Raw genomic sequence first — 21,827 nt, 5'->3', positions numbered from 1 at the left:
CTGAGGAATACAGTCACATAGTTCATAGATTTGAGTTTTTAAAGGACTGGATAATTTTATGACCAATAATAACATTTTTAGTTATGCACACTAAGTGAGGTGTAATTGGATTTCCTGCTTCACAGCATCAGCTACAGGACCACTACATCACTACAGGGACTGAGAAGGGATGAATTTATTTACACACACATGTGCGTGTTCACACTATTGCACACTCCTCCTGCACACAGCAGTGAATTATGGTGACGTGCACTAGGGGATTTTTTGAATCATTGTGCGTAAGCCACTGGCTTTGAATAGTTAAGGCCAACATCTAAATGTCAACAATAGCCATGCAGAGTAACTTTAGTAATGACATTGCATGTGGAGCTTGTGAAAACTGTGGGCATTTTGTCCATTTTGCAAATGTCAGCAGGTCTGGACCCAGCTGCAGGAGGAAGAGAATGTGTCAAACCATCAGCTCTTAATATTCAAAAGGCTTCTGGGAATATGAAAGGCTGTGCAAGACTCAGTCAGTACCAGAGTGCCAGATGTTGGCCGTGGACACAGTCACTAAAACTTGATCGCCAGTTTAGTTGACACATCCTTCACCCTCCCATCATAGTCATTTCAGAAATCAATAGGAATTAAAAAATAGGTGTCTATAGCATGGTTGCTACTTTTAAAGGTTTTTTTTTTTTTAATGAAGGTGTAGGTGAAAATTAGAAATTTATTTGAAAATCCAGAGGATAATTACTGCAGGGAAAGTCCAGGCAATGAGTATGATGAAGTAGCATACTGTGCCTCTTTCTATTTTAGTATTTTTCCCAGCATGCTATATGCTGTCTACACTAGAATGTGAACCTATGGAAAAATTGACTAATTAATAAGTTTATTAAAGGTATCACATATTACTATCAGCGCTTTCAACTACCAGAATATGGTTTAGAAACCTTTTTTAGCACTTAGACTCACTGTGTAGAGCAAGAGAGTTAAGCACCAGCAAGAAGCCAATTAAAATCTATATGTTCAGCATGCAGATTCCTAGAGTGTGCCACAGGCAATCAGTGATGTCAGAGACAAGTCCTGTATCTGACCAGGGGCACCAGAATTTGACAGTCATTCACAATGCATATAACTTTAGACAATTCTGGGTTTAAAATTGAAGTGTAACCCTCATTCTATTAAAATGCAGGAGGATGAATTTCATTACTGGACTATCTCTGTGGTTAGAGCCACTTCCCAAGTGTGAGTTGTGGGTTCATCTTCATGAGGAGCTCGGGGAAATGCAAAAGCACAGGTGTGCTGGCGTAGAATAGTTAGTGGTCCCTGATTGTTCAGAAAGGAATTAGATGCTCTCTGCTGAATGGAGACAGCACACGCTAGAGAAAGCTTCATTGCTGCTAATAATTGAATCACTGAGAAGGATCCTTAGTTCTGCTGCCACCACAGCATCTGGTAAACAGAAAATAATGAAACAGCCAGCAGTGGATCCAAGCATTCCATCCTGAACCTTAAGTATCTATGGTGCGACTCTTGTTTGATTCAGTTTATCTGCAATTCCAGCTCCATTCGTTTTAGAACTAATAGGGAAAGATGAAAGTGAAGAACTGCACTTACCAAGTGAAAAACTGCCATTCTGTCCTCTAACAGATTACCCTTTCACAGATCACCTTGTCCCTAGCCAGCTTGCCTACACTCTTTTTTAAGTGTGATTGTAGGTAGCACAGTCATAACTGGAAAACCACAGCTAAAAGCATCCGTTTTTAGTGACATTCTGTTCCCCTTACACAATGGCCAATTTGTTCAGAATTACATGATAAACACTAACCACACCAGGAAGTTCAAACTGATAAAGTATGCATTATCTTGCTTAACAGTATTAAAGCAAATAGAAATTATAAACTGGATCATGTAGGTGATATTGAAATAGTGTGAAGAGTAGCTGACAAGAAGGCAGAAGCAGTATAATTATAGAAGAGCCAAAGAGTTTTACGTTGATGAAAAGCAACACTGATAATTTGACATCAAGAGTTATTTGACTATACATGATGAAACTATTAAAAGTATGTTAAATGGAAAGAAGTAGGTCAGCCTATTATACAGCAGGAGAATACCGAGTGAATCCAGAGAGAAGAGAAAAAAAGGGGGGGGGGACGACAAGGGAGGAAAGGAATGGGGAAAGATCAGTATCATTTTCTCTGGGCAAGTTTCTGACTAGTCGCATTGACAGTACTGGGAGTTTGGGATGTCAAGGGAAAAGCCCTCCTGTTTTCTCTGAAAGGATAAGGAAAAATTGGTCACTGTATAGATATTTTTCCTCAAAGAGTACAAATCACCTCAAAGAGCATGGGGAGAAGAAGAATATAGCCAGAGTACTAGCTTTTTAACCTAGCTGGCCAATATGGTGAGCTAGTATTTGTCCCCCCCCTTCACTGTGCTCTAGTGGTTTATCTGCCCCAAGTTGCCACCTCTGAGTAGCTATAAAAAGACTAATGGGAAATAAAACAGATATAAATAAAAAAAAAGATATAAAATAAAAATAAATAAATAATAAATAAAAAAAAAGATATAAATCAAATAACCACTTTTCCTGAAAAAAAAACAAAACCCAAAAAACCTAACCCTCAACTTTTTTTTTTTTTTTCCTCTTTGAACCAGCATTTAGTACAAAAAAGTATTTTTCAGGCACTATTCCTTATCATATGTCTTGGAAAATAGTGAAGAACTGAAGGGTAGGAGATGACTGTTGAACATGGAAGTGTGTTTAACATGAACCCCAGAGCTTTTTGTGCACCTAAAAATGAAATCACATCTACTGTATGGAAAAGAAGGATATCTGTATGATAATCCAGAGAAAATTACATGAATAGGGGGTCTTTTCCAGAATTTATAGAGGACTTCATTTATACAGAGATATGAAATACATTTCTTTCTGTAGGGTTCAGCATCAGAAAGCATGTTGAGGAAAGACATCACTATACTCAAAAACCCAAACAGATAGGAAAATATGTTCGGAGAATCACTCTGAGAAGACAAAGAGATTAGATAATTAATTATTTATTTTTCCAACAGAACTTCAGGGGAAATATATAAGGTGTTCCAGGCTACAAGGCCTGAATTCTGTTGAACTCTGTTCTGTGTGACCCAGAACTCTGTATGCTTTTTAGAAAACTGGCATTCCAAGTTCAAGGTTTCATTTTACCTAATTATTACTGGCTGCCAAAGATAAAGCATCTGGAACAGTAGTATGCAGATTCAAACAAGCCCATGAGCTTTCATTTTCTTTTCATGTCTGGATTAAATAGGAAGGGTGAGAGTAAAAAAAGTAACAACACGGAAAAGGAGGCAGAGTAGCCTAATTACATGATGTTCTTTCAGTTACAGACATATACTAGTTCATTCCATCCAATCTTCTCATTTATGAGCACTGTGAAAACAGAAATGGGTTTTGTTCATTTGTATTGGTTGTCATTATAGCAACATTGTTTTCTGTGTACTGCTGGCCCAGAAGACGATGGCCAGTGTGTTACAGGAAGGTTCTGCAGTCAATCACAAGGCAAGGAGGAGCTGTGCTGGTTCAAACTTTTTTTTTTTCTCAAACTGTTCATTCAAACTTTTTGAATGTTTTCCTCTCTTCTTTGCTTTGTCATTTAGCACTCGAAAACAAAGGTCATTCCAAGTAAAAAATGTTTGTTCTTTTTGTATGGAAAGCATAATTACTGATGCTTTAAAAGATTGAGTTTAAATCCTGTTGTGCAGATTTTTATTTGTTTTGATGAATTCATTTGACATCTGTTTGCTACCTAAAATATTGCTGCTATCATCTAATGACCAGACATTCTGGCTCCATTCACCAGAAGTGTCGTTCAATAGTTGCTGTTCAGCACTAAATGTTGCATTACACAGACTGATGGAGTATTATGAATTTAATATATTTTAATTAATTTTCTAATGTCAAGATGAGCATTATGAAGCAGGTGTTCTAGTAAGAGTTAAACATAGTGCATTATCTGTGAAGCAGTTGTACTAAACCAGTTAGAAATGTGGGTGTTGGAAAGCTTTAAAATTCATGTAGGGATATTATCCTCTGCCCAGTCATTTCTATCTAACACAGATGCATGCAAATCTTCATTTCCCCCTACACAAGAATGTTTCAAGAGAAGATGAGTGTTCCTTAGATTTTTCCATTTAATTTGCAAACACTCTACTTTAGCACTCTGCTGTTGCTGAATGCCAAAAAAGAGAATAAATCCTGCAAGTCAATGAAAACACTACCAGAAGTTGGACTGGCATAAACCACCATATCTTGATGTATGCTACCTTATTTTCATGAGGTGTAGGGTGCATTCACTATGCAGTGATTCCACAGTAACTGAATTGGACTGTAAATAAAAAACTTGCAGTTTTTGCTTAAGGAGAAAGATGCTCAACAGGAGAAACAGCAATAAATGACTTTAAAAATGAGGTAGGGTCACTGTGTTACTTACTAATTAATACTATTTGAGTTACGTGCTCTAGTCTTTTCTGCAGCAGCAGCGTGAGAACGCTCCTCTGGGACTTTTTCTCAGAAATGACTGACATCATCTTTCATGGAAGAAGGAAGGAAAATTATGACATCCCTGCACTTGAATCAAGGTTAAAGATCTTTAATCTGCATGTGCATAGTGAAATGTTGGGGCAGGGAACAAGGAGGAACTTGGACAGGAAGGAAAGTGGGTGGTGATGCTCTTTACTAAACATGTTGTCAGAGAGTTGTGGGAGAAGGCAAGAGGCCTGAGGAGTGACAGGCTTCTTTGCCTTTGCCCTTGTGTTAGGTAGGTGGTTTCTGAGCTGTAGCTTCAGCACTGAGATCCATCACCCAAGTGTCTAGGTAGTCCATGGGACATGGCACCACACTTTGTGCAGTTATTGTGATAAGGAAAGGACAGTGAACAAGGTCATGATATCCATGCTTTATAAATCATATGGTAACATCAGTGTAAATTATATATATCTTTGGAGGAATTGGGAGGCACATAATTTTTTTAATTGGTTTTACTTAGTTTTCCTTTATGAAAGAAAATGAGAATTGAGGAAGATGTGAGATTATTTGGTGAGACTGTATAGCTAGGTTCCAAAACCGAAAATCAAATGCCAAATATAAGTTGACTGGCTTTCACAAAGTCTAAGCTATCAGCAGGTCCCTTTGTCTTCCTTCAGAGGCAGATAATGTCTTTCCACCTTATGTTTTCAACAGCAGCAGCTGATCGAGCATAAAACAATACATTTAATATTACTCAATTTATTGCAACTTTATTTCAATATTTAGTTTAACCTATAGTGTGAGAGGGGTTGCTGTGTCCCAGCATGTGTTCTTCATCTACATTTTATTTCTTAGAGTGCAGGCAGGAAGGTACTGAAGGAAAGGTAGTGGTCAGTTCAGCTGGTAAGGATCTGGGAAGTATTAAAGTAACCAGCTGTAGGCAATTACTATGTCAGTTTTGAAATTTCACCACAACAATTACAATAATTTGCAAGGGAGTGCAGTCCATTCTAGCTGTCTTAACATTCATCTGCTTTTGTCCGTTGGGGCTTCCTTTTAGCGCTTCATATGATAAACCCCAGCGTCTCTATGTGCTTTGTAGCCATCTCCATCAGCCCACTTGTTTGATGCCACCTTTAGAATGACCTCATACTTTACATTAATTATTATTCAATTAAACAAGAGTGGAATTTATAGTTATACAGCAGATCTGTGCAAAGCAATTGCATAGGTCTCTTCAGACTCTTTACCCTGAATTCCAAGGAGTTTTTGCTGAATACATGTAAACAAAAACACGTGAGATACTTTGCTCAAGGTCACCATATTTAAACCTTTGCAGTAGTTCTGTTGCCATTCCAAGTATCCTCAAACAGAGGACTTTTTAACTGCAGATTAATTTGTTAATTTTCCAGTGTTACAGTGGAAACACTGTTTCAGGGGAAGAAGGAACAGCCTGTGCACAGCAAGGAGAGATGGAGTCTATAAGGCCCTTGCTGTGGGAGTTTGGAGAGCCTGAGCCTCTCTGCCTGTGAAACAAATACTGCAGTTACCCATCTTTTAAGTCTTCAGTGACTACAGCTGGAGGAAAGTCATACACATGTTTGCAATACTGAACTGGTGATGTTCAAATGCAGGTAGAGGCGCATTGCCTGCTGTCATGCCTGATGCGGAGCCTGGTGAGAAGCATACCAAGATGGACACCATGGTCTTGATCCACAGCTCACTGAACTCAGTGGAAATACTCCAGTGAGTTCATTAGGCTTTAATTCAATATATTAATGCTGAATGCAAGCATGTGCTACATTGTGAATGCTGGCACTAGTGCTGCTTTCTATTCATGAATTCGTGTCAAGTGTTGCTTTGTTTGTCAAGGAAGTGCAGTGTTTTGTGTACAGATCTATTTTCTCAAAAGCAGCAGAAAAACGTTTGACAAAAGAAGAGCATGTTCTTCTTCAAGGTGGTAAACCATTTTCAATATGTTATGAACTATATTTCTTCTGAAATTTTATAATGTAGATTTCAGTGTTCTCTTACAAGGGTTGAATTCAGAATTTGAAAAATGACCCATTAAAAAAATTGCTTTTTAAAATTTTTTCTGTCCTATTGTATTTCATTTTGTATTTTACATTTTCAAGTGAATACATTATCACTGTAAATCTTCCTAACTGAAGTCTCATGAGTTCTGAGGTATCTGCAGAGAAAGTACCCATGTAAGCAAACAAAAGGCGAATGAAAGGTTTCACATCTTATTAAATTAAGTGAAAACATTTTTTTTTATTTAAAAATATTTTCTTTGTGTTTCATTAACAACTACACAGGGGGTTATTATCTAAAGGTAAATAAAGAAGTTAAGGAAAAGTATATACCACCTTTAAGTCTTCAAACAAAAGCTCTTGGTTCCCAATTTACTTGTCATATGCAATATAACCAAATCAGCATTATATTTAAAATTTTAGATTTAGCTTTTAAGAAGGTGGGGGTTTTCTAGGATTAAGTTCTGTACAGTTTTGAATAATTGTGTGTGTATACTTATAGCAAGGACAGATGGCCTGTGAAGTATATGGGGATGTTGTTTGGAAAGCTAGGGACCAGGTTAGGAAAGCTAAGGCCAAGTTGGAATTAAACTTGGCTAGGGATGTTAAAGGTAACGGAAAGGGATTCTGTAGGTACATTGCAAACAAAAGACAGACTAGGGACAATGTGGGCCCTCTCTGGAAGCTATCAGGAGAACTGGCTACCCTGGATTTGGAGAAGGCTGAGGTTCTTAATAACTTCTTTGCCTCAGTCTTCACTGGCAAAGGCTCTGACCTCACCACACAAGTCTTGGAAGGCAGATGCAGGGACTGTGAGGATGAAGACCTTGGGCCCACTGTTGGAGAGGATCTGGTTTGAGACCATCTTAAGAACCTGAACGTACACAAGTCCATGGGGCCCCATTAAATCCTTCCGTGGGTCTTGAAGGAGCTGGCGAATGAAGTTGCTAAGCCACTGGCCATCATATTTGAAAAATCATGGCAGTCAGGTGAAATTCCCAACGACTGGAAAAAGGGAAATAGAACCCCCATTTTCAAGAAGGGGAAAATGGATGACCCTGGGAATTACAGACCAGTCAGCCTCACATCTGTGCTTGGCAAAATCTTGGAGCACATTCTCCTGGAAGGCATGCTAAGGCACATGAAAAACAACAGGGTGCTTGGTGACAGCCAGCATGGAAATCCTGCTTGAACAATTGGTGGCCTTCTGTGATGGGGCTATGGAACTGATGGAACTACGGAACTGATGGGGTAGAGCAGCTGATGTCATCTACCTGGACTTGTGCAAAGCATACCACACTGTCCCATATGACATCCTTGTCTCTAAATTGGAGAGACATCAATTTGATTAGTGTACCACTTGGTGGATAGAGAACTGGCTGGATGGCCACACACAAAGAGTTGTGGTCAACGGCTCAATGTCCAGCTGGAGACCAATAATGAGTGGTGTCCCTCAGGGATCGGTGTTGGGACAGGTCTTGTTCAGCATCTTTGTCAGTGACATGGACAGTGGGATTGAGTGCGCCCTCAGCAAGTTTGTCGATGACACCAAGCTGTGTGGTTAGGTTGATATGCTGGAGGGAAGGGATGCCATCCAGAGGGACCTTGACATGCTTGTGAGGTGGGCTGATGCCAGCCTCGTGAAGTTTAACCATGTCATGTGCAAGGTCCTACACCTGGGTCAGGACAATCGCAGGCACAGCTCCAAGTTGGGCAGAGAAGAGATTCAGAGCAGCCCTGTGGAGAAGGACTTGGGGGTGTTGGTCAATAAGAAAATGAGCAGGAGCCGGCAGTGTGCGCTCGCAGCCCAGAAAGCCAACCGTATCCTGGGCTGCATCAAAAGGAGCATCACCAGGAGGTTGAAGATTGGATATAAGGAAGACGCTCTTTAGTGTAAGGGTGGTGAGGCACTGGAATGGGTTGCCCAAGTTGTGAATGCTCCAGCCCTGGCAGTGTTGAAGGCCAAGTGTTGGACAGGACCTTGGGTGACATGGTTTAGTGTGAGGTGTCCCTGCCCATGGTGGGGTTGGAACTAGGTGATCTTAAGATCCTTTCCAACCCTAACTATTCTATGATTCTGTACACATAGTGTTTTAGTACACATATACCTGTGAAAAATACTCTCTTTTTGCTTGCAATTACAGGCTTAAAAATGACGCAGGAATGGGCTGTGATATCTATAATTCAGAAGCATAATAAAATTGTGCATATAAAGTCATTTTCAGAAAAACTCTCTTCAAGTCTTTTGTTTTGCCCAAGAGATTTTACAGTAAGTTCACAACTACAGACTGTACTTCCTAAGATGTGTCAGACTGTTTACACTGCTTTGTAGATTGAATGGAAGATGACCTAAACTACAAGGAAGACCTGATGCTGAAATGAATTCATATATATAATTTCTATTGAAGTCAAATGCATTTAGTTAGACAAGCTAAATTTCAGAATCATGACTGTGAGTCTGATATGTGGCAGAACACCTCAGACTTTGAACTGAAAAATGAGTTATCTTGAAAATATTTTGCATCACAGTAGCGAATTTCAGCATTCTTCCATTATTTTGCTTTGTTGACTAAAGAAATAAGCATAACATTTCTCAAACAGAAATACTAAAGCTTTGAAGTCTTTTATTAGATCAGCTTCTTCTATATGAGAGAATGAAGTTGCCCATGCTCAGAAACATCTTTTTCTTTGTTAAATAATAATCGGCTATGTTCAATACTTCCATAATGCATCAGTGGGGTTTTAGTTACTCATATTTTTAAGGCTGCAGTATAATCTGCCTTTCAAAATGTTCCCTTTGCATAAGCACATTCATTATTTGCCTTTAAGAAGAGGAAAAGAGAAGTTTACATAACTTAAATGAAAAATATAAAAACAGTTTTACTTAAACTATTTACCAAAAATTTAATAGATAAATATTTCCGGGAGTTCAGCAGTACAGCAGAATCCTGTAAGAGATAAATGCGCATACACTGAAGGGTTGACTAGTTTTTTTTTCCTTATAAAATACAGCGAGTTATAGAGTATAGCAGTTTAATTTGGAAGTAGTATTTAAGAGAAATAATCAAGGAAATCCATATGAAAATACATATATACTCTGTAAAAACAATCATAACAATATTAGAACTTCTTTTTTTTTTTTTTTTTTTTATATTGCGAACTGTGCAACAAAGCCCAGTTTCACTGACTTCAGCTAAGGACCTGAATATTGTAAAAGTGAACACTACCAACAATTTTTATAAACACAGACATCTTCGTAATTCAAACTCTTCACCTCTGGACAATGCTCTCCACTTGTGTGGCTCTTTCAGTATTTCAGCCATATACACATGGATTGAATGAATTCTACCAGTTTTGAGTTACTATTTAATTTATAGTTCTATAAACTATAATTCAGTAGTTTCCCTTTAAAAGCCTTAATGTGTCATCCTATACCCTAGCTAAAGTATTTACATATTTTTAATCACTGCAAATGATGACAAAAATAAAACAGGTAATAGAGGAGGTAGCATTTGAGGGAAGTCTCTGCTTATGTTTGTTTTGTCATTTAAAGTAGTGTCTGTGTATTAACTAGGCAATGATAGCTATCTTCAACTGAGAATCTTTTTCTGTTTCAAATGCTTATCTCAGTGTTTCTGAACAGTCCCTTGTTTTCCCCTTCTGCTTTAATCTGAGATAGTACTACAAGCTGGAGAAAGTAACAGGTAGGTGATAATTCCCTTTCTAGATGTATTTTGTTCCTTTGGTAGGTTTGCATTGATTGTTCTGCTTACAGCTAACCTATTAAGACTCCAAAGACCAAAGACCAGATCTTAGCTTTCCTGAAGGAGAAAGATGCTCTTTTTTTTTTTTTTTTTTTTTTCATATACTAAGAAGTAAAGTGGTGAAATGTACGTTCAAGGATATTTATTGAGTACTATGTTGGAGAACAGGCAACATCATTCAGTCTGAGCTTCCCTTAAATGCTGAAGGCAGTGCTGAACAAATTGTATAAGTGAAGCTGCTAGTGAATGAAATCCACATTATAATAAAAATTAAACATGCTGCATAAAACTCCTTTCCTCAGTTTCCCCCATTTACTTTTTTTTTTATAATCAGTTTCAGATGCAAATATATTATTTTAAGGTGTTTCTAATGGTATGGTGATAAATGTCTTTTCAAACACTGTTTTAGGTAATCTAAGTGTTTTCTTATATCTTGACAGATATATGCTTATTGTAATTGGTTACTTTGTGTCCTGTACATGGAACGACTGTGAATCTCAGAAATAAAGTACTATGTAATGAATTAGCTTGACTGATAACTTCCCTTTTTATTATACAGCAGAGTAAACAGTCATTAATTTAAAACATGTAAATTGGAAATCTGAGAACCATATCACTAGCTGAAGTGGGACATATTCCTACAGAGTGTGATTACTTTCATAATTCTTGAGTATAAAAGAATTGCTGTAAATCAGAACAGTCAGACATTCCCAATAAGAGGCATCAAATACTACCATTAAAGGATGAAAGAATCTGTGGACATAGGAAAAATCTACAAGTCATTCAATTTCTAAATTAAAACCTAAAATAGTTTGAGAACAATGAGAGTAAAGAAAGATTTGAAAGCTTACAACTTCCTATAGAGGAATAGCACACTCAGCGTATTTTTGACAAACCCCTGTATAGCTTTAAAGTAGTTGCAGTTTGCCTCTGAAGTGTGAACATGCTTTTAATTAAAGTTATATTTTAAGGAAACAAAAGAAAAAGAAAAAATAAAGAAAAGAGAAAAGAAAAAAAAGAGAAAAGGAAACCCAAACCTGATTCTGTATACAATAAGATATATGCCCTGAAGGTAATTACGCATTTAAGGAGATATCATTCCATTTTTCAGTTCTTCAGGTTTATTCCAGAGCTTATGCTTTGACTATCAGTAGCTGTGGGTGTATATGACATTAGATGCTGTCTGAACACAGCAGACTTCAGGGAGCACAGCTCCAGAATGTCCTTTCTTAAACTGAGTCTTCACAGCAGTTGGCCACTGCCAGGGTTCTGAGTTGCCTTCTGGGGACCTCTGGGGTGCTTCTTTCTCTCAACTGCCTTACCTATGAATTTTAGGATCCTGATTTAGAAAGTCAGGATTATGCAATAGGGAAGAAACATCTCCCTTTCAGGTACCAGGATATCTAGCTTAGGCAGTCTGAGTATGATCCTGAAGGCTTCATTTATAGGTTTCAAAGTGCATTACTTTTTAGAAAGGAAGAACACTTGCAAAGATTTACTAAAAAAGAGTTTTTCCCTTTGAACAGCTACAGCTTTACAAAACTCTTTTCCATCTTTACTTCTTACCGGGAAACATTTTATTCCATTTGTTCTCTTAAAAATTAAAGTGCATCAGCCACTACAGAACGTGTACTAGTAAGACAAAACAAAGCAAATGCAGTTATATGGTTTGTGTGTTGTACAGAGAAAATAACTTGTGTTCAGTTTTACTCCAGACATTTAATATCCTGAAAAAAAGTAACACCATTTGATAAGACATATCTCACATTAGGCAAGCTCTTTGACTAGTCAGTTTTGCTAATGTAAAGTGATAGTTTGAATTTGCAGTCTGAAGGCTGTAGCATATCCTTGGACTAGCTCTGTTGACTTTCCTGTTTTTTCACTCACTCCATTCTAATTCCAGACCCTTTAGTATGCAGTGCAATGCATTCATTTAAATTCAGTATCTGGTAATGGCTAGAATATAACAGAGGTTCAATGAGGCTCATTATCAGAGGCTGTAGGATGTGCACAGTCCCATGCCAAATCCTTACCTTGCCAGTACCGTGTCCTGAGTGGGGGCTGTCCTGAGGATCTGTCCATCCCAGCTCATTGTTAAGACCTGAGCAATTCCTGCCCTAAAGCTCTCTCCTTTCAAATTTATTGCCAGGTTTTGAATGTTTTTTACCCTTGGGCTCTCTTCTTTCAGACTGATCATCAGGGTTTGAATGAATTTTGCCTCTGGGTTGCCTCTTTTCAGTTTCAATTTCAGAGTTGGAGCTCTTGCTGCCCTCAGATTCTCACTTTTCATTTTCAATATTTGGGTTTAAAGACACACTGGCTTTAAAAGACTTTCCGTTTTAATATTTTCTCATGTCATGCTTCAGTTAGACACAGTTGTGTTGCTCTCATTGGTGAAACTTCCCTTTTTATATTTCTGAATATTTACTGAGTCGTTTTGTTCAGGATTTGCTTAGTTTCCACTTCTCATTCAGTCTTGCATCATGGTAAGGGCCTTCACTGATTATTTATTTAGGAATTGCTTGAAATCACTTTTGAGCTCCTCTTGTATTTGAACATGAAAACTGTGATGGATACAGAGTATGCTTTCCCTTTTGTGAAGAAATGTAAGTGCTTTTTTACGTATTTCTGAATGCTACATCAAACTTGATAGGATTGTATGTTCTGTATGCAGTGACACCTTCCAGTGGTTACTGGAATCTCCAATTCCAACAGACAGGTCTTCATTACTGAACTTTCTATTGCAGTATTACATTTAAAGGTGATTCTGAATTGCCAGATGTTGATAGCATGTGTGCAAATGTTTGGGATGTTGCCTTCATGATTGCCATGCACTTCCACACAGCAGTGCTCACTTCACATATGTTGCTTTTGGTGTTCTTGACTGGTTTAACCATAGAGATTTTCTAGAAAAAGCATTCATTTCTTCCATGGGCTACCTGTCCTTCAAAATCTCATGCATGCTGTACTCCTATCAAGACCAAACTATATGCTGCTGCACTGGAGCAGGAAGAAACTTAGGTTAAGCTTATGTATGAATACTTCATAGAACCACAGAGTCACAGAACGGCTGCAGGGGAAAGGTGTCTCTGGAGGTCATCTGGTCCAACTCCCTGCTGCCAGCAGGGTCACCTACAGCAGGCTGCCCGAACTGTGTCCAGCTGGGTTTTGAGTACCACCAAGGATGAAGACTCCACAGCCTCTTTGGGGAACCTGTTTCAGTGTTTGACCACCATTATAGTAAAAAAAAAGGTGTTTTTTTAAGGTTTAAATGGAATTTGTTGTATTTCAATTTATGCCCATTACCTCTCATCCTTTCACTGGGCGTTATAGCATTTTTTTTTATTTTTTTTTATGTTCAAAACACAGATACTTCAGTCCATTGTATCTGCTATGTTCAACTGCAACATGCAGAGAGAGTGCAAGGGTTATAGCAGTATTAAAACCTTTCCTTGTTAGAGATGCACAAGCTCAATATCAAGCCAGATCAAAACATTATCTTGGAGGTAAACTACCGTAAATGTGCATATGAACACATACAACCTTTTCAGAGGTTGGAAGGATATTTTTGTTTGTTTCCCAAGAGGTGATGTAAGTGTCTGAATGCTTGAAGTTCAAAATGTAAAGACACTTGGCTTTGTTTCCCCCAACAAAGAGCTGGTATTGGACCCATGAATGCAGGTCATCAGAGGCTATTTAACTCAGGCCCTAAATGTCATTAACTATCAACCCCAGTAACAAGAAGCCCACTTATAAAGTTAAGTGAGTTTCAGTGGGACGAAGTTTTCTAAGAGCCAGATTTGCTATGTCAGTAAAGATGTTAATAGGTTCTTAAACTGATCTGCAGAAATATTCATCCCTTGCATAACCACATTTCTTTAAGCAGAGGTTCAGTAGCTGTAAGGTTTGGCCTGGACAGGAGAATCAGGATGCAGAGCACAGTCCACAGCATGAATCTTGATGATTATTCAAACTGGGTACATCATACGTATGTAAAACATGTGAGGCCTTTTGGACTGTTTCTCATAAGTTTTTTAAACTCCACTTCCTACAGGAGACAAGCTCTAGCATGTACTCAGCCATCTCCAGAATGTTTTGTTCCATGCCCCTCTACATCTCTTTGACAGAGCAACAACCCAAATTCTTGAAACCTAGTACTACATTCACATCTATCCTATTATACCAGAAGGGCTATTTCTTAAGGGTATAAGACAACTCCCAACAGCCCCTTGGTGCATTTGTAACTAACTGGAGTCTGTTTCATTGATTTCCCCTTGTTCATTTCAGTCATTGTCATAGTTCCATTGAAGTAGGGAGGAGCCAGGCTTTTAACTTGCTGATCTGTTAAAAAGAAAAAAAAAATAAAAAATAAAAAAAATAGCCTTGCATTTACAAATTTTACTGTAGGTAGTTTAAAAAGGGATGTGGGCATTTAGGAACTTCAGAGTTTTGATAAATCAGTAGTTACCAGACAGTAAGCACTCATTATACATCATGTGTTCCACATTCAGTTTCCATGGAAATATGATTTGTATTGCCCATTAAAAGCTCAGTGTCACTGAACTTTTATTAAGGTAAGCTATGTCACATTACATTGCATGTTGTGTGGGATGCTGTAGGACAAGGAAAAGTGCATGGAAAGTACACTGAGTAGCTGAGATACAGTTATTTCTAACCTTAGAAACATCTGTAAAATTTTCTTTTAGTACTTGAAAATGGAATTTAGACTACAGAGTGTGTGTGCAGAAGGAAAAATTTCCCAAGGTCTCATTTATCCTCATTTTCAACAAAAATGGTGCAAGACCATGAAAAAAAAAAAAACAAAAAACAAACCTTGAAGTATTCCTAAAATAAATAAATTAGTTTGTTTGCTGACATGTATTAAGCAAAAAGCAACAGTCCTTTTTCCAAAAATATGTTCTGTGAGAAACCTTGTGCAACAAGGTCATGAGTTGCTTCAAATAAGACTTCTATTTTGAGCAATCATTAATCCCGTTTATAAGAACAGCTAGCGTGAATTCAGAAGCACAATGTCACCAGAATATGAAAAGATAAAAAGTGTGCAGATTTTGTGGATTTGTTTCATAGGTAAGCTAATTTTACAAAAGATGTTTGAAAAGGAATGTGTCTGAAATGCTAATGGATATCTGAAAGTTTTATTTTGTCCTGTTCAGGATCTGGGATTTGAGAATTCAATGTGTTTAACCTTTACTCATTTTTCTTCCACAGCAGCATATGTTTTAGGTTTTTGCTTGTCAGACTAGCTTCTATTTTTTCAAGGCAGCTGTTTTGGTATATTCTTTGAAAATATCTAAATGACTGATACCTCCTGGCTTTGAACTTTCATTGAAACCTCAGACCATTGTGTTTATTTGCAGTACTTTCTGTTTCTCAGGTAGTTCTTCCTAACTATCTCTATTCTGTCTTTTTATCCAACCTTTTGAGTCCTTTTGAGAGGACTCAACTGATTTATAAGTCAGCATTGACTGACTTAAATTCAGTCCCTGCTAATAAAACATACTACTTTGATGTCAGACTCAGTAAATTTTGAGCATCTAATATGGATTATTGGTGAACCTTTGTTTATCTATCACAGAACAGATATAGTGGACCAACTTACCTGATACACTATACTATTATAAGCACCCAAGATCAGATTTTTTTTACTTAATTTTTCCCCTGTTACACTGGGGAAATAGAGTGTTAGGACACCAGATTATTTTACTTTAAAAACTATTTTTATTTACTGGCTCAAGATGAGTACTTCGTGTTATGAGGCAACTGTCTCATTTTATGGGCAAGTCTTTATTTTATGAAAACCAACTAGGCTCTACTGTAGACAGTAAAAACCGACTTTGCTAATAATTAGTGAGCAAAATTATCCACATCTGTAACGAATAAGAAAGAACATCTATGTAAAAGCACTACTGAAGAAATTATAATATATACAGAATTTTATTAATTGAATAAAAGAAAAAACAATTTTAAACCTCACTTTGGTTAAAGTCCCTCACTACTGTTAAATCCACTACTGAAATTAGTGCATATGACTGCAGGGAATTAACTTAGTATGGAAGTATCACACAGATTTTTACCCATCAGATTTCAGTCATCGTATGTAATTTTTTATTTACTTTTGTCTGGCTTGTTTTTGTTTGTGGTTGGTTTTGGTTTTTTTAATACTAGGAATTGCAGTGGTAATGCAGTTTTTATTATTTCATTGCTATTTAGATGTTGCCCACATAAGGCTACCCTCTGGCGGTATGGGATGTAATTCAACATTGTGAAGCAATAAGATGAGGTATAGCTTGAATTGCGCTTTTAATGTACCATTGCTTCAGTAAGAATTCTGCAAAATGTTCTCTTCATGCTTAAGCATACAAAGGTGACAATCAAAGCCAGTCAATAGCAGCAATGTACTTTCTTGTAATCTATAATTTAATGTTACTTTATACTTCTGAAAAATCATCCTTTTGATGCTTTGATCTTTTAGTTTTGCCTTTAGAATAAAGTAGAAAAAAATTTGAAAATGCTGTCTTTGTAGACATCTTTGAAACATAGCAGTAAGTTCATCCATTCAGTGATGCATTACAAAGTCTGACAGTCTTTGTTACATGTCTCATGGGAAAATATTTTTAAGTTTTGTCTATCACCAATCCAGACTAAAAGTGAAATTCTGTGTTTGGCTGGTAAACACAAACCCAGTATAATTAATTGTTCCAGTGGGTGTAAATAAAGAGAGTTAAATTGAAATAAGAAGCTATAAAGCAGGTAATTTGAAGATCATTAATCTGTAATAGGTAGGTCTTAGAGGAGACACTAGTAGAGTTTCTGATAGAAATATAAATGATTGGTGTAATAAAATCATCATTTTAGGTGTACTTTTGTCTAATGTTTCAGAAATAATAGCACCAGGAGCAACAATATGGACTGTGTTTAGGACACAGTAAAAAAGGTCATCTTTTACCTTGGTTAATATTTGTTTGACAATTCATAGTTTGAACCAGATAGCATCAATTCTTCTTACCTCAATGCTATGGCTGGTGTTCCTGCCCATGGCAGGTGGGTTGGAACTAGATGATCTTAAGGTCCTTTCCAACCCTAACTATTCTATGATTCTATGATATATGAATCAGGAATGATGATTTAAACTACCATTACTTCATTTGAATGTGTTCTAGTTACTAATATTTTTTCACTGATAATCTCTTAAAATACAATGGCTGATTCATTCTTGAATAGGTAAATAACAGATTCTTAGAACTCCAAAGGGTAAATTTAAAATCTTACATTAAGTCAGGATAAAGCTCATTCACCCTGTCCACACTGTGGGGCTCAAACTGTGGCATGAGTATCAAGTAAGCCAACAGGCATGGTTAGTGCAGAAAAACTGGAGCAAGAGACACCAGTATGATCTTGCATCAGGCAGTAAAAAAGGAAGAATGGTCTTAAACTATCTCCACACTATTTCTCCCATGCTACCCCATGGCCTGAAGTTCCGAGAGAGGTATAACAGTTTACTTCTGATTTTGTGTCTCCCTTTCCATTAATTAGAGAAGAAACTTAAGGAACAAGGTTAGACTGGAAACTTTTAGATGTGTCAAAGTAGGTAAGATGGTTCCATTCCACCCATGGCAAGGTGATTGGAACTAGATGATCTTTAAGAATCTGTGTGTTACTTCTGGGTAGTTGGTGTTCATTGCTTTTGAAGCAAATCGTAATGTAACTGACAAAGGAAAGATGCTAATACATATGTTTATAACATGAATGTGACTGATCCAGATAACTTTGGTGAACTTGAGCCCAAACAGAGGTGTGGCTTCCCCAAGAACAGACGTAGCTGGATATTCCATCTGTGCTTCAGAAAGAGGACTGGTTTTTTTTTTTTTTTTTGATTTACACTTTGGTAAATGATAACAGAACATGACCTGCTGCAGTCAGAAACAGGATCGTAAGTATACTTCTGCACCATCTGTAGGCAGAAAAGCTATTTTACTTTTTACAGAAGCAATCTTTCTTAAGGAATAGGTACCATATGAGAAAACAGCAGTCTTCCTGAGGTTTAGCATAACAGAATCCATGCACATTGCATTTACAAATGCTACTTGGGATGGTAAAGCAATAGAAAGCTGAGGGACAGACAAGTCCTGAATTAAAAGGTCATTTAATTCTGGTCCTTTCATGAGATCAAAATATAAAGCTAAGGTGATAAACACATGGGCTCAGACCCTGTTGGTGTACTTTGTTTCAAAATGGCATTGATTTCTCCCCATAGCACTTCTGTCTCATCTAACACTTGTAAGAGATAAACTAAGACAGAGATAAATCTAATGAAATACAGCATGTAGAATGTGGATGTCTTCATCTAATCTAGTAACTTTCGACCTTCGTTATATGTATTATTAAGGCATAATCAATCTTGCCTTAAGGTAGATATTGAAAGCAAATTAGATGAGTTGCATCCTGAAAGTGACTGTTTTTTTTTCTGTTCTTTATAATGGGGGACTAGGGTGACCTGCATAGATACCGATGAATAAGGTTAGATTTATGGAGTTAGGTGAAATGAATATCCACATTACTTGTATGAAGTGGTTGGTAAAATAGTTTTAGCTATAAATACTGATTGATGTAAATTAGAATAACTCTAAATTAGAATTGCTATTTTTAGATATAAATACTGATTGATGTAAATTAGAGTAACTGTAGTGACCAGAATAAAGCAAAATTTTTGGTTGTAAAAATTGAGAAGGAAAGGAAGCTGAGGTTTTTCACCAGAAAGACAGAAATCTTCACAATCCTGAGATGTCCATGCGCAAATAAACTCAAAGAAATGGATAGTATGACACAATTTTACCATATAGTCTTCTTAAACAAAAAAATACATGATTAGGAAGTCCAATATGGGTATTAAGATTAGGAATGCACTGGCATTGAGCTGAAGTCCTGACAAGACAGTTCCCATTTAGACCTTAATATTTGCATTGTGCCTTTCCTAAACTACCACTATTTTGAGTTGATTCTCTCATCTGTGCTGAATTTACACTGCAAACCTCAGGGGGCAGACTTGTCATACTTCATTTTAAATAGCCCAGGCATCCTTGTCTCCCTTCTTTTCCGAAGCGTCTACAAATTCATTCTCCTGCCATGCCTTCACCCTCTGAATAAGACCATTCTCTTTGTCTTTTACCTCCTTCAGCCATAACAGCTTATGTTGAAATGTTTCTGGGTGAAGACCTTTGCTGTGTGCTAAACTCATTCGATTGTAATTTATCCTTTGAGGTGATGGTCTCTGTAAAATTAAAACGTGTACTGAACTTGAAAAAAAAAAAATGCTTATCCTCAAACATGGTGAGGAATAAGGAAGCCATTTGCGTGCCAACTAGAAACTATTAATCACACAAAAGACATGAAGAAAAATAAAACAGGGTTTAAATGGTCAAAATACAAAATGGAGGTGGGGGTGGGGTGTGTTAATAGTTAAGTAAGCATTTTTAGTGATATGGTTTAGAGATGGACTTGGCAGTCCTGGAATAGTGGTTAGACTTGATAACCTATAGATCTTTTCTAACCTCATTGATTCTATGATTCTGTGATTCAGCAACCAAATAATGAAATGAAGTTTTCAATTCCAAGTGTAATAAAATAGTTGACCATAGTAGGATTATCTGGGATTTTTTGTATCACTATATATTGATACTGATGTTAGAATGGCATAATGACCTTTTGATATGTCATCCTGCCTATCCAACTATGAAGTCTCACCCAGAAATTCCCTTTTCTACATTTCTTCATCATCTTTTATCTGTGAAAGTCACAGAAACTCTACTTTTTCTTCTTCTTCTAGTCAGACTTTTTCTTTATGAAAAACATTTCTATATTCTTCTACACCAAATTTAGCATCATAGGCAACTTACTGTTCAAAAATATGATTCTTGGTAATGTCATGCTGAAATGTGAACACCCCAAAACTATCTGCTTTGAGTAGATATTCCTTCAGGTATTTACAGTGAAGTTCTGACAGTTCTGGGTTATGAATAATTCACATTCTGATCATCATCTCCAGTAACACATCAATAAACTGAAGAGATTTGTTTTAAGTTTCTCCTAAACTTTCTTGAAAATCCTTCCTTCTTTACAGAAACTGAGCAATCCCTGAAATATGTATATAGTTACATATTTTTGTTACCTACATGCATACATATATATCTGTAATAAAAAAAAAATGAAAGTTTGGTTGTCTTTGCCAGATGGTTCTGCCTTGGAGAAAGATATTTGTACGACATGCTTGAATTAATGTGCATATTTTAAAATGTTAATATGCATTCTTTGTAGACTAGAAAAAAAATCAAGATTTAACAATCCATCTCCTGTGATACAAATATTCAGTGAATGACCAGCAGCTTCTCCTTAACTGTTAATACAACTGGAAGGAAAATATATACTAAATTATCATTTGGACTATTGAAGTGTTAATAAGTCAGGCAGCATAACAACAAGACTAAGATCTGCCATGAGGAAAATGGATACTGCTAATTATTTTTTGTTTAATACAGACAAGCTTGTTAATATTTTATATACCTGCTGTATATAGAACTAAAACTTGTCTTAATACTAAATCTGTCTGGTTTAGATACCACAAGCAATAGAGCAAAGGCTCTCATCTCACTATGGTAATAATGGTTGCAACTCATGCCTATTCCTAAAATCCCAGAATTGCGGGAATTCAGCCAATTCAGTGCTCCATCAGTTGCTCATAGATATTTTATCACTGGTATGCCTTACCTCACCATGCTTAATTCCTTTTTTGTGCTCTGAGAAACATGTATTTCAGCAGTAAATATTTTGGCAAGCAGACAGAAGTATTGAAAATTTTTCATAAGGTTTTTATATGCTCAGAGCCCAGTGTTACATATGCAAAAAAAAAGCTGATGTTTTCTCTTCTGGTAGTATCTAGGCTAACTTTTCTATAAGCTGTGCAGTGCCGTCACTTTTCCCATGCTGAGAGACCCAAAACATGGCGATAGCTTTAACTTCTTTGCTGAGCATTCTCTGTGTGGATTGTGACTGACCCAGAGATGGAGGATACATCTACAGCAGCGTTTTCATTCATCTCGAGTACACTTTTGAACTGAATCTCCTTATTATCTGCCCTAACTCTGCTTTGGTTCGTGTCACAGAGCAGGCTTGGAGGACACAAACTGGGTTCCTCTTGGATGAACTAGACTTGTCCTGCAGGAGCACAGCTAATGCAGTGTAACAGCTGGTAGGCATTCATGAATATGGTTTTCTCCTATATGTTAACCTAATTTGTAGGAGGCTTTTAAAATTTCTATCTAACTGTGACTGGGGATTTATGATTTGTAATGTAGAGGGCATGCAAAAGCAGGACCATGACCAAGTAAGTTACTCTCTTCCTACTCACTAGTCCAGCTCCATTTTCTAAGTCAATCTATTTGTCTTCACTGAGAAGGAAAGAAGATCAAGGATTTGCTTAAAATAAGTGACCTCTTGGTCAGTTATTTTAAA

Source organism: Lathamus discolor, chromosome 4 (genome assembly GCF_037157495.1).
Source record: "Lathamus discolor isolate bLatDis1 chromosome 4, bLatDis1.hap1, whole genome shotgun sequence".
Lineage (NCBI taxonomy): Eukaryota > Metazoa > Chordata > Aves > Psittaciformes > Psittacidae > Lathamus > Lathamus discolor.
This window is presented reverse-complemented; position numbering follows the sequence as displayed.